General features: G+C 40.6%; 1 protein-coding gene across 2 annotated transcripts in view; it reads right to left on the bottom strand.

Moving 5' to 3' along the window:
- LOC133546817 (multiple C2 and transmembrane domain-containing protein 2-like) overlaps positions 1-14484 on the bottom strand; it is a 107752-nt gene extending 93268 nt beyond the window's left edge. For both annotated transcript variants that reach the window (XM_061892647.1, XM_061892653.1), the window contains exon 1: positions 14361-14484. The gene's annotated coding sequence lies outside the window, so the exon portion shown is untranslated. The remainder of the gene's footprint in view (positions 1-14360) is intronic.
- Between the last annotated feature and the right edge of the window lie 926 nt (positions 14485-15410).

Raw genomic sequence — 15410 nt, 5'->3', positions numbered from 1 at the left:
GAAAGAAAAAGACAGCCCAACAAAGGAAATGGAAGGTAAATAGACAGTAAAAGAGGGTAAAGAAAAGGTAAATGAGGGTAAATACAATATAAAGAAAAGGTAAATGAGCGTAAATAGAAAATAATACAATAAAAAAAAGTAAATGGAAGGTAAATGAATGGTAAAAGAAAATGAAACAAATTAAATTGACGGTAAACAAATTAAATAAAAAGGTAAAACATGAACATAAAAGGTAAAAACAAGGTAAGAAAGTCAAATATCAATTGAAGATTAACAGAAGATAAAAGGGAAAAAGGTTACCCGAAGGTAAATAAAAAGTTTAAATATGTTAAAAAGATAAAATAAGTTCAACAGAAGGCAAAACAAGGAAAATAGAAGTTAAACAAGGTAAAAGACAGTCAAACAGGGTAAATAGAAGGTAAAAAGGTAAACCGAATGTAAAACAAGAAATATAGAAGGCAAAAGATTGGAAATAGAAGGCAAAATAAGGTGAAACAAGGTAAAAGACATTCAAAAAAGGTAAACAGAAAGTAAAACAAGGAACATAAAAGGTAAGGTAAGTGAAAAAGTAAAAAAGTAAATAAAAGCTAAAAAAAAAAGTAATATAGACAATTAAATAAGTTGGATAAAAAGGTAAAATAATGAATATAAAAGAGGTCCCTCCTGGATCAACCAAAACCATTGGTGGCTCAGCCGATACTACTGGTGGAACAGCCGATACCACTGGTGAATTCAATCATACAACTGGTGGATCAACAGATACCACAGGTGGATCAGCTGATACCACTGGTGAATTAAACTATTCCACTGGTGGATCAACTGATACCACTGGTGAATTAAACTATTCCACTGGTGGATCAACTGATACCGCAAGTGGATCAATCCATACCGCAGGTGGATCAATCCATACCGCAGGTGGATCTGCCAATATCACTGGTGGATCTGTTGATACCACTGATGCAACAGCCGATACTTCTTATGGACCAGCCGGTACCACTGGTGGAACAGCCGATACCATTTGTGGATCAGCCAATACCAATAGTGAATTCAATTATACAACTGGTGGATTAACAGATACCACAGGTTTATCAGCCGATACCACTGGTGAATTCAATCATACAACTGGTGGATCAACAGATACCACAGGTGGATCAGCCGATACCACTGGTGAATTAAACTATTCCACTGGTGGATCAACTGATACCACTGGTGAATTAAACTATTCCACTGGTGGATCAACTGATACCGCAAGTGGATCAATCTTTACCGCAGGTGGATCAATCGATACCACAGGTGGATCTGCCAATATCACTGGTGGATCTGTTGATACCACTGGTGGAACAGCCGATACCATTTGTGGATCAGCCAATACCAATGGTGAATTCAATTATACAACTGGTGGATCAACAGATACCACAGGTGGATCAGCCGATACCACTGGTGAATTAAACTATTCCACTGGTGGATCAACTGATACCACTGGTGAATTAAACTATTCCACTGGTGGATCAACTGATACCGCAAGTGGATCAATCTTTACCGCAGGTGGATCAATCGATACCACAGGTGGATCTGCCAATATCACTGGTGGATCTGTTGATACCACTGGTGGAACAGCCGATACCATTTGTGGATCAGCCAATACCAATGGTGAATTCAATTATACAACTGGTGGATCAACAGATACCACAGGTGAATCAGCCAATACCACTGGTGAATTAAACTATTCCACTGGTGGATCAACTGATACCACTGGTGAATTAAACTATTCCACTGGTGGATCAACTGATACCGCAAGTGGATCAATCTTTACCGCAGGTGGATCAATCGATACCACAGGTGGAGCTGCCAATATCACTGGTGGATCTGTTGATACCACTGGTGGAACACCCAATACTACTTATGGACCAGCCAGTACCACTGGTGTAACAGCCGATACCATTTGTGGATCAGCCAATGCCAATGGTGAATTCAATTATACAACTGGTGGATCAACAGATACCACAGGTGAATCAGCCGATACCACTGGTGAATTAAACTATTCCACTGGTGGATCAACTGATACCACTGGTGAATTAAACTATTCCACTGGTGGATCAACTGATACCGCAAGTGGATCAATCTTTACCGCAGGTGGATCAATCGATACCACAGGTGGAGCTGCCAATATCACTGGTGGATCTGTTGATACCACTGGTGGAACACCCAATACTACTTATGGACCAGCCAGTACCACTGGTGTAACAGCCGATACCATTTGTGGATCAGCCAATACCAATGGTGAATTCAATTATACAACTGGTGGATCAACAGATACCACAGGTGGATCAGCCGATACCACTGGTGAATTAAACTATTCCACTGGTGGATCAACTGATACCACTGGTGAATTAAACTATTCCACTGGTGGATCAACTGATACCGCAAGTGGATCAATCCATACCGCAGGTGGATCAATCGATACCGCAGGTGGAGCTGCCAATATCACTGGTGGATCTGTTGATACCACTGGTGCAACAGCCGATACTTCTTATGGACCAGCCGGTACCACTGGTGTAACAGCCGATACCATTTGTGGATCAGCCAATACCAATGGTGAATTCAATTATACAACTGGTGGATCAACAGATACCACAGGTGGATCAGCCGATACCACTGGTGAATTAAACTATTCCACTGGTGGAATAGATCAAGTGGATCAGTCCATACCGCAGGTGGATCAATCGATACTGCAGGTGGAGCTGCCAATATCACTGGTGGATCTGCGGGTACCACTTGTGGATCTGTTGATGCCACTGGCATCAACAGCCGATACTACTTATGGACCAGCCGGTACCACTGGTGGACCAGCCGATACTACTTATGGACCAGCCGATACTACTTATGGACCAGCCGGTACCACTGGTGGACCAGCCGGTACCACTGGTGGACCAGCCGATACTACTTATGGACCAGCCGGTACCACTGGTGTAACAGCCGATACTACTTATGGACCAGCCGATACTACTTATGGACCAGCCGGTACCACTGGTGTAACAGCCGATACTACTTATGGACCAGCCGGTACCCCTGGTGGACCAGCCAATACTACTTATGGACCAGCCGGTACCACTGGTGGACCAGCCGGTACCACTGGTGGACCAGCCGATACTACTTATGGACCAGCCGGTACCACTGGTGTTACAGCCGATACTACTTATGGACCAGCCGGTACCACTGGTGGACCAGCCGATACCACTGGTGGACCAGCCGATACTACTTATGGATCAGCCGGTACCACTGGTGTAACAGCCGATACTACTTATGGACCAGCCGGTACCACTGGTGGACCAGCCGATACTACTTATGGACCAGCCGGTACCACTGGTGGACCAGCCGGTACCACTGGTGGACCAGCCGATACTACTTATGGACCAGCCGATACCACTGGTGGACCAGCCGATACTACTTATGGACCAGCCGGTACCACTGGTGTAACAGCCGATACTACTTATGGACCAGCCGGTACCACTGGTGTAACAGCCGATACTACTTATGGACCAGCCGGTACCACTGGTGGACCAGCCGATACTACTTATGGACCAGCCGGTACCACTGGTGTAACAGCCGATACTACTTATGGACCAGCCGGTACCACTGGTGGACCAGCCGATACTACTTATGGACCAGCCGGTACCACTGGTGGACCAGCCGATACTACTTATGGACCAGCCGGTACCACTGGTGGACCAGCCGATACTACTTATGGACCAGCCGGTACCACTGGTGGACCAGCCGATACTACTTATGGACCAGCCGGTACCACTGGTGGACCAGCCGGTACCACTGGTGGACCAGCCGATACTACTTATGGACCAGCCGATACCACTGGTGGACCAGCCGATACTACTTATGGACCAGCCGGTACCACTGGTGGACCAGCCGGTACCACTGGTGGACCAGCCGATACTACTTATGGACCAGCCGATACCACTGGTGTAACAGCCGATACTACTTATGGACCAGCCGGTACCACTGGTGGACCAGCCGGTACCACTGGTGGACCAGCCGATACTACTTATGGACCAGCCGGTACCACTGGTGTAACAGCCGATACTACTTATGGACCAGCCGGTACCACTGGTGGACCAGCCGGTACCACTGGTGGAACAGCCGATACTACTTATGGACCAGCCGGTACCACTGGTGGACCAGCCGATACTACTTATGGACCAGCCGGTACCACTGGTGGAACAGCCGATACTACTTATGGACCAGCCGGTACCACTGGTGGACCAGCCGATACTACTTATGGACCAGCCGGTACCACTGGTGGAACAGCCGATACTACTTATGGACCAGCCGATACTACTTATGGAACAGCCGATACCAACGAGCAGGAGGTGGCAGCTGGGGGACACGCTGGCTCCATGTTTGCAGGAGAAGTTGCCAAGGTCGGCGAGCACGTGTTCTCAGCACGGAGCCAGGAGCAAAGAGCAGAAGGAGTGCGATACAGGCCACACATCCGCAGCCCGACCCAAATATGAGGATTAGCGTCACGGATGTGCAGAGAGAGGCGGAGCGAAAAAACCCCGGCTTGCCAAACAATCCATCAGTGCAAACACTCCATGTTGGAGCCTGTTGTTAAACATCACATGGCCATGAGGGGGCGCCACTGAGACTGTGAAACACTTTATAATCTGCTTAAATGGAAGGAATTTGTCCTGAACTGAAATCCAGCTCACAACCACACAGGAAGTACTACAGTAGTTTAGTAACAATATTACAACACTCTATGTTGTAATATTGTTACTAAACTACAGTAGTTTAGTAACAATATTACAACATGGAGTAGTTTAGTAACTACGTGTGATACTTATTGTGTCAGGGAGTTTAAAATGTTTCTCTTGTGCCTCTGCTGTTGCACACCTGTCAACAGGTGCATCATTGATGAGCTCGTCATCATGTGACCAATGTTAGTGATGATGTCATCAAAGTTGAAGGAGCAGAGTAGGTCAAAGGTCAGCAACGTACACATCAATGGTGGACGCCTTTGGAGGTCAACATGTGACCAACCTTGATACAGGTCACTTTTTAAACAACGATGCATGAAAGACAACACCATGATATCATTGATACAGGTCACTTTTAAAACAACGATGCATGAAAGACAACACCATGATATCATTGATACAGGTCACTTTTTAAACAACGATGCATGAAAGACAACACCATGATATCAATGATACAGGTCACTTTTAAAACAACGATGCATGAAAGACAACACCATGATATCAATGATACAGGTCACTTTTAAAACAACGATGCATGAAAGACAACACCATGATATCATTGATACGTGTCACTTATTAAACAACGATACATGAAAGACAATGCCTTGATATAATTGATACACGTCACTTTTTAAACAACGATGCATGAAAGACAACACTGTGATATCATTGATACAGGTCACTTTTTAAACAACGATGCATGAAAGACAACACCATGATATCATTGATACAGGTCACTCTTTCAACAACGATGCATGAAAGACAACACCATGATATCATTGATACAGGTGACTCTTTCAACAACAATGCATAAAAGACAAAACCATGATATCATTGATACAGGTCACTTTTTAAACAACGATGCATGAAAGACAACACCGTGATATCATTGATACAGGTCACTTTTTAAACAACGATGCATGAAAGACAACACCGTGATATCATTGATACAGGTCACTTTTTAAACAACGATGCATGAAAGACAACACCGTGATATCATTGATACAGGTCACTTTTTAAACAACGATGCATGAAAGACAACACCATGATATCATTGATATGTGTCACTTTTTAAACAACGATCATGTAGGACAACGCCATGATCTCATTGATACAGGTCACTTTTAAGACAATGATCCATGAAAGTCAACACCATGATATCATTGATACATGTCACATTTTAAACAACGATCCATGAAAGACCACACCATGATATCATTGATACAGGTCAGTCTTCAAACAACGATGCATGAAAGACAACACCATGATATCATTGATACAAGTCACTTTTTAAACAACAATGCATGAAAGACAACACAATGATATCATTGATACAGGTCATTTTTTAAACAACGATGCATGAAAGACAACACCATTATATCATTGATACAGGTCACCTTTTGTACAACACCATGATATCAATGATGCAAGTCACTTTTTAAACAAAGATGCATGAGATACAACACCGTGATATCATTGATACAGGTCACTTTCTAAGCAACGATGCATGAAAGACAACACCATGATATCATTGATACAGGTCACTTTTTAAACAACGATGCATGAAAGACAACACCGTGATATCATTGATACAGGTCACTTTTTAAACAACGATGCATGAAAGACAACACCGTGATATCATTGATACATGTCACCTTTTAAACAACGATCCATGAAAGACAACACCATGATATCATTGATACAGGTAACTTTTTAAACAACGATGCATGAAAGACAACACCGTGATATCATTGATGCAGGTCACTTTTTAAACAACGATGCATGAAAGACAACACCGTGATATCATTGATACATGTCACTTTTTAAACAACGATGCATGAAGGACAACACCGTGATATCATTGATACAGGTCACTTTTTAAACAACGATGCATGAAAGACAACACCATGATCTCATTGATACATGTCACTTTTTAGACAATGATCCATGAAAGTCAACATCATGATATCATTGATACGTGTCACTTATTAAACAACGATGCATGAAAGACAATACCATGATATCATTGATACAGGTCACTTTATAAACAACGATCATGTAGGACAACACCATGATCTCATTGATACATGTCACTTTTTAGACAATGATCCATGAAAGTCAACACCATGATATCATTGATACGCGTCACTTATTAAACAACGATGCATGAAAGACAATACCATGATATCATTGATACAGGTCACTTTTTAAACAACGATCCAAAGGACAACAACATGATATTGATACCATGTCACTTTTTAAACAACGATCCATGAAGGACAACACCATGATATCATTGAGAGCGAGTGTTTTGTTGGTGCAACTAACCTTGCTTCCATATTTCCACTTTCTTCCACCAGGAAGATGAAAATGATGGCAGTTTTTTTTTATTGATATCGATTACGTGTCTGTTGTGATATTTATTGATATCATTTATTCTGCCAGCACTGCTATGTGTTGCTGTCAAATTTGCAGACATCATGAAGTATCATCACATGATGACATCATTCAAATCTGTATCATGCCAACCGGGTTGCTGTGTGCAGGAAGAAGAAGTCATGTGACTTCAGGAAGAAGAGGTCATGTGACAAGTCATGTGACTTCAGGAAGAAGAAGTCATGTGACTTCCTCTTCCACTCAAAGAGTGAAAGTTTACTGTACTGATTTCTACTCTTCTTCTTTTTTCTCTTATTCTTTTTTCACTTCCCTTTTTCTTCTTTTAATTATTGTTCTACTTATTTGTTCTTTCTTTTACTTCTATTACTTAATTTTTCTTTTACTAATTTTCCTTCATTTTTTTCCTCTACTTTTCTCTTCTTAGTTGTTGTCTTTTTTTATTATTTTTCTACATTTTCTTCTTTATTTCTTATTGTTCTCATTATTCATCTACTTTTTTCTTCCTTTTCTTCTTATTTTACTTCATTATTTTCTTATTGTTTTTCTTGTTTTTATTATTATTTGTCTACTTCTTTTTAATTTACCCTTTAGTTTCTCTTTTCATTCTTCGTTTTCTTTTCCCTTTTTCTAGTTATATTTTGTTTTCCTTTTCTAACTTTTTATTTATTTAACTGTAACTTTTTTTTACTACTTTTTTCAACTTTTTCTTTCACTTATTTTTCATTTTTTCCTTCCTACTTTTTTATTTTTCTTTGTTTTCTTCTTATTTTTACATTTTGTAATTATTTTATCCATATTTTCTTCTTTATTTCATATTCTTTTTACTTGTCTACTTCTTTTTTCTTTGTTTTCTTCTTCTTTTACATTATTATATTCTTATTCTTTTCTATTTTGAGTATTATTTGTCTACTTCTTTTTGATTTCCCCTTTAGTTTGTTTTTTTGTTCTTCATTTTCTTTTTCCTCCTTTTGCTTGCATTTTCTTTTTTGTTAGTACTTTTTCATTTTCCTTTTTTTACTACTTTCTTCTACTTTTTCTTGTATTTTTCCTCTTTCTACTTTTTTATTTTTCTTTTTTTTCTTCTTTTTTTTTACATTTTCGAATTATTTTTCCATATTTTCTTTTTTTCTTATTCTTTTTACTAATCTTCTTTTTTTTGTTTTCTTCTTCTTTTACTTATTTTTCTTATTATTATTATTTCCCTTATTTGTCTACTTCTTAATATGTTCCTATTTATTTATTTTTTCTTCTCTCTTTTTATTGTTCATTTTCTTTTTTCCCTTTTACTTTTTTTTTCTTCTTCCAAGTTCTTTTTTGTGTCTTCACTTTTTATTTCTTTCCCTTTTTTTAACTTTTTCTTCTTCTTTTTATTTCCCTGTCCTTCCTTTGCTGTCTTCCTCTTCCCGACGCGAGCGTGTGATTTGAGTGCTTCAAGTTGCGACACGACCGCAAGTTACTTCCTGCCAGCGAGCAGGAAACCAGCACGCAGATGAGAAAGACGACGTCACAGCTGATTTTCTTTGGAGGTCCCAACATGTTCAGCGGAATGTTCCGTGCAGGATTAAAATGGCTGCCATGAAGCACCTCCACACAAAAACCTTCTCTTTACTGCACTTGCAACTGAAGCAGCAAACTTTCTCATGCACTCCTAATCATTAATCAAAGTATGAACATTTGGTGCACAATAACTTTTTTATTGGCCGTGCCAAATTGTAAACATTAAATGGGTCATTATTACTGAGATATGTTATTCCACCATCATTTTTTTAATCCGATTAAACATACTTTTCAATGTGGATTAATCGGATTGATAATTGACTTAAAAACGATTAATTTAAGAAAGACCAACACTTATACACAGATGCAATTTTTTTTAGAGTAGAACGGAAGATAAAGGAGGAACATAAATTGCGTGATTAATGGTGTAAATACAACATTAATCACGCAATAGTTTTGCCAACATTAGTATGCTAATACAAACCCTGTTTCCATATGAGTTGGGAAATGGTGTTAGATGTAAATATAAACAGAATACAATGATTTGCAAATCCTTTTCAAGCCATATTCAGTTGAATATGCTACAAAGACAACATATTTGATGTTCAAACTCATAAAATGTATTTTTTTTTTGCAAATAATAATTAACTTAGAATTTCATGGCTGCAACACGTGCCAAAGTAGTTGGGAAAGGGCATGTTCACCACTGTGTTACATCACCTTTTCTTTGAACAACACTCAATAAACGTTTGGGAACTGAGGAAACTAATTGTTGAAGCTTTGAAAGTGGAATTCTTTCCCATTCTTGTTTTATGTAGAGCTTCAGTCCTTCAACAGTCCGGGGTCTCCGCTGTCGTATTTTACGCTTCACACATTTTCCATGGGAGACAGGTCTGGACTGCAGGCGGGCCAGGAAAGTACCCGCACTCTTTTTTTACGAAGCCACGCTGTTGTAACACGTGCTGAATGTGACTTGGCATTGTCTTGTTGAAATAAGCAGGGGCGTCCATGAAAAAGACGGCGCCTAGATGGCAGCATATGTTGTTCCAAAACCTGTATGTACCTTTCAGCATTAATGGTGCCTTCACAGATGTGTAAGTTACCCATGCCTTGGGCACTAATGCACCCCCATACCATCACACATGCTGGCTTTTACACTTTGCGTCGATAACAGTCTGGATGGTTCGCTTCCCCTTCGGTCCGGATGACACGATGTCGAATATTTCCAAAAACAATTTGAAATGTGGACTCGTCAGACCACAGAACACTTTTCCACTTTGCATCAGTCCATCTTAGATGATGTCGGGCCCAGAGAAGCCGGCGGCGTTTCTGGATGTTGTTGATAAATGGCTTTCGCTTTGCATAGTAGAGCTTTAACTTGCACTTACAGATGTAGCGACCAACTGTATTTAGTGACAGTGGTTTTCTGAAGTGTTCCTGAGCCCACGTGGTGATATCCTTTAGAGATTGATGTGGGTTTTTGATACAGTGCCGTCTGAGGGATGGAAGGTCACAGTCATTCAATGTTGGTTTCCAGCCATGCTGCTTACGTGGAGTGATTTCTCCAGATTCTCTGAACCTTTTGATGATATTATGGAGCGTAGATGTTGAAATCCCTAAATTTCTTGCAATTGCACTTTGAGAAAGGTTGTTCTTAAACTGTTTGACTATTTGCTCACACAGTTGTGGACAAAGGGGTGTACCTCGCCCCATCCTTTCTTGTGAAAGACTGAGCATTTTTTGGGAAGCTGCTTTTATAGCCAATCATGGCACCCACCTGTTCCCAATTAGCCTGCACACCAGTGGGATGTTCCATATAAGTGTTTGATGAGCATTCCTCAACTTTATCAGTATTTATTGCCACCTTTTCCCAACTTCTTTGTCACGTGTTGCTGGCATCAAATTCTAAAGTTAATGATTATTTGAGTTTGAACATCAAATATGTTGTCTTTGTAGCATATTCAACTGAATATGGCTTGAAAAGGATTTGCAAATCATTGTATTCTGTTTATATTTACATCTAACACAATTTCCCAACTCATATGGAAACAGGGTTTGTAAATATAAATCTAAACATCAGTGCTCATGAAACTTGGCGCCACCTTAGAAGTAGACTAACATGTTATTATGCTAACATTAGCAGGCTAACGTTTTATAAAATGTTTCAATCTAAAATGTATGGCTTTTGATGCTTGGCGCCATCTTAGAAGTACACTAACATGCCGTATGTTATGATGCTAACATTAGCGTGCTAACAATAGCATGCTAACATTTTATGCTAACGTTTTATAAAAAAAATTAATCTAAAATGTATGGCTTTAGATGCTTGGCGCCATCTTGGAAGCACACAAACATGTTGTATGTTAAGTTGTCATGCTAACATTACCATGCTAATGCTTTGAGCTAACATTTGCCTATTTTTTAAACCTAAAATTCATGGTTTTTAGAACATGTCTCCATTTTACAAGTGTGCTAACTGTTCCCATTACAACAAGCTAGCGTTAGCATGCTAAGGTTTTCTGCCGGATCCACCAAAATTTTGCTAACATTTTAAGATAGCATTTCAGCTAATTTTATACGCTCAAACCAAAAAATTCATGGCTTTTAATACTCTGCGCCATCTTAGAAGCATGCTAGCTTGTCCCACGTTATAATGCTATCATTAGCAAGCTCACATTTTACTTCCTTTTGGGTCATTTAAATCAAAAATTCATGGGTTTTGAAACATGTCTCCATCTTACAAGTATGCTAACTGTTCCCATTACAACAAGCTAGCGTTAGCATGCTAACGTTCTCTGCCGGCTCCGTCAATATGTTGCTAACGTTTTAAGATAGCATTTCAGCTAATTTGAGACGCTTAAACCAAAAAAATCATGGCTTTTAATACTCGGCGCCATCTTAGAAGCATGCTAGCTTGTCCCACGTTATAATGCTATCATTAGCATGCTCACATTTTACTTCATTTCGGGTCATTTAAATCTAAAATTCATGAGTTTTGAAACATGTCTCCATCTTACAAGTATGCTAACTGTTCCCGTTACAACAAGATAGCGTTAGCATGCTAACGTTCTCTGCCGGCTCCGTCAATATGTTGCTAACGTTTTAAGATAGCATTTCAGCTAATTTGAGACGCTTAAACCAAAAAAATCATGGCTTTTAATACTCGGCGCCATCTTAGAAGCATGCTAGCTTGTCCTACGTTACAATGCTATTATTAGCATGCTCACATTATACTTCATTTCGGGTCATTTAAATGTAAAATTCATGGGTTTTGAAACATGTCTCCATCTTACAAGTATGCTAACTGTTCCCATTACAACAAGCTAGCGTTAGCATGCTAAGGTTTTCTGCCGGCTCCATCAAAATGTTGCTAACGTTTTAAGATAGCATTTCAGTCTGTACTGTGCAATCTACTAATAAAAGTATCAATCAATCAGTCGGAGGAGGCAAAAGAGTCCGCAGCTGCCTCTTTGAGGAACGACGCAGGCTCCGCTCATGTCTACGGTAAGAGCCGACTTATTACCACAATTTGCCAGTTGACATGTGGTCGGGATGCATGTTCGCTTGACCGCTCTGTTCCGTAGTAAAGCGGCATAGCTCGGTTGGTGGAGCGGCCGTGCCAGCAACTTGAGGGTTGCTAGGTTCAATTCCCGCTTCCGCCATCCTAGTCACTGCCGTTGTGTCCTTGGGCGAGACACTCTACCCACCAGCTCCCAGTGCCACCCACACTGGTTTAAATGTAACTTAGATATTGGGTTTCACTATGTAAAGCGCTTTGAGTCACTTGAAAAAAGCGCTATATAAATATAATTCACTTCACTTCACTTTGGGAATGTAAACAAGGAAACACCGACTGTGTTTGTGTTACTAAAAGGCAGCTGCAATACACCGCTTCCCACTTACATCTTTCTTCTTTGACGTCTCCATTATCAATTGAACAAATTGCAAAAGATTCAGCAACACAGATGTCCAGAATGTTGTGTAATTATGCGATCAAAGCAGACGACTTATAGCTGGTATAGGGCTGGAAAAAAACATCTGTGTTGCTGAATCTTTTGCAATTTGTTCAATTAATAATGGAGACGTCAAAGAAGAATGCTGTCGGTGAAAAGCGGTGGTTTGCAGCTGTCTTTAACAACCGAAATACAGCCGGTGTGTCTTTGTTTGTTGTGAAGCTTTGATATGGAACAGAGCGGTCAAGCCAACATGTTTCTCTACCACATGTCAACCAGCAGGTTTCAGTGAGAAAATTGTGGTAATAAGTCGGCTCTTACCGGAGACATGAGCGGAGCTTGCGCCCTCCAGCTGCTGTGGAAGAGGCAGCTGCGACTTTCTTGGCTCCTCCGTGGCTTCACTCAGAGACACTGGCGGTCACCACACCCCTCCAACATTCAGGTATGACTTTATAATCTCACTAAAACACTAGTAACACAATAAGCAGATAAGGGATTTTCCAGAAATATCCTAGTGAATGTGTCTAATAACATCTGAATCACTCCCACTGGGGCGGCATGGCGTAGTGGGTAGAGCGGCCGTGCCGGAAACCTGAGGGTTGCAGGTTCGCTTCCCACCTATTGACATCCAAATCGCTGCCGTTGTGTCCTTGGGCAGGACACTTCACCCTTTGCCCCCGGTGCCGCTCACACTGGTGAATGAATGATGAATGAATGATGGGTGGTGGTCGGAGGGGCCGTGGGCGCAAACTGGCAGCCACGCTTCCGTCAGTCTACCCCAGGGCAGCTGTGGCTACAGATGTAGCTTACCACCACCAGGTGTGAATGAATGATGGCTTCCCACTTCTCTGTGAGCGCTTTGAGTATCTAACAATAGAAAAGCGTGATATAAATCTAATCCATTATTATTATTATTATTACTGCTGACGCATTTTTTTTCTTCTAGTGCTTCACTCTAACTTTCCTTATCCATGAATCTTTCATCCTCACTCAAATTAATGGGGAAATCGTCGCTTTCTCGGTCCGAATCGCTCTTGCTGCTGGTGGTTATTATTATAAACAATGTTCAGATGTGAAGAGCTCCACAACCCGTGACATCACGCGCACATCGTCTGCTACTTCCGGTAAAGGAAAGGCTTTTTTATTAGCAACCAATTGTTGTGAACTTTATCGTCGATGTTCTCTACTAAATCCTTTCAGCAAAAATATGGCAATATCGTGAAAATGATCAAGTATGACACATAGAATGGACCTGCTATCCCCGTTTAAATAAGAAAATCTCATTTCAGTAGGCCTTTAACTAACGTTTTATGCAAGCTTCGAAGGTTTAAACAACCCAAGTTTGGACGACTTTATGTTTTCGGTAAATCATTTCACACTGCTGGAACACAAACATGCTGACACGCCCCCTGGCGGCTGGGAGTGACATGCGCGATGACGTCACGAAACAATATGCTAGTAAATTCTTTCATCTTCCAGACAAGGCGTGAATTATTTGATTTAGAAAAGCTTTAAAAAAAAGAAGAGGTGACGTCATCACACAAACAGGAAGGACTGAAAACAGCCGCGATGAAAAAAAAAAAACGTTAGCGTGGGAAAATGGTGGACTTGTTGAAAAGTACAACCCGGAAACATGTCGTCCCAACACAAAAGGAGTCAAGCTCAGGTGAAGTTCACCTGGCCTTGGGCGACACCGGAAACCGGGAAAGAAAGACCAAAGCTGACTTTTTTTTTTTTTTACCTTTGAGTCGAAGGTGAAGAATGTCTGTCCCACGAGAGAGTGTTTGTCTCGCCGCGCCAGCCTCAAACGCATCACGGTACCGTAAAGCGGACTTCCTCCTCCCTTTTTTTTCGTCAAGCGCCAAGTGGTGAGCAACTCACTTCCGTTATATTCCATAATAAAAGCTACGCTCTCCTAATTAGTTGCGAACAAAGACGAGGCTACCAGTATAATTGACCGTAAATACGCTCCAAAAATCAATTAAACACATCAATAATCGCCGGATAACTTCGATCTGGCCGTGGCGGAGCTTTTAGTGACGTATTTTGAAATTCTCCTTACATTGTATTTCTGCTTGCATTCACTCCAGCTTTATATTTGTTTAGTCCGAGCAGTAATCACAACTAATCACGTGTTCATCGCGTTCTCTCCAAAAGTACTTTCAAAATAAAGTACGGCATTAAGTGTTTGATACGCAATATTGGAATCTTACAAATGTTACTAAATCATCTTCAGTCAGTGATTGCTCACTCGCTGGTGACGTCACATGTAGGGTTACTCCACATGTTAGCATCTTACACAACAAATGGATTTTATGTTCTGTTGCCATGGTGACAACGGCTAAAAGGCACCTTTTACCTTTCAAGGGGAGAAACTATGGTGTGTCAAATGGGACAAAATGTATTTTAAATAAATATAAACATTTGTCATCATTTAACTTTAATTTTGATTAATTACTTAAATGTGTCATGAATGTATAAGTAATTAATTTTATCATTTAGATGATTCAATATTGAATTAATATTTTAATTTGATTATTGTTTTCATTATTTCAGGGATGATTTGTTTTATCTGTCAAAGTGAGCCATCAAAGTCAGGAGGCGGGGCTAAAAGGAATCTCGTCCAATGATTGCTTCGGAAGTTTGGAAGACTTCGGCGAAGGAGTAACCAATCAGGTGTTAGGACCCGCCCACTCACTTTGAAGGTGGCGGCTAAGGAGTAACCAATCAGGTGTTAGGAACCGCCCACCGATAAAGTAGATTCTTGAAACGCTGCCTCAGACGTTCATGA

This window comes from Nerophis ophidion, linkage group LG02 (assembly GCF_033978795.1).
Source record: "Nerophis ophidion isolate RoL-2023_Sa linkage group LG02, RoL_Noph_v1.0, whole genome shotgun sequence".
In the NCBI taxonomy this organism is placed as follows: domain Eukaryota; kingdom Metazoa; phylum Chordata; class Actinopteri; order Syngnathiformes; family Syngnathidae; genus Nerophis; species Nerophis ophidion.
The sequence above is the reverse complement of the archived record's forward strand: the minus strand, read 5'-3'. Positions and strand labels throughout refer to the sequence as shown.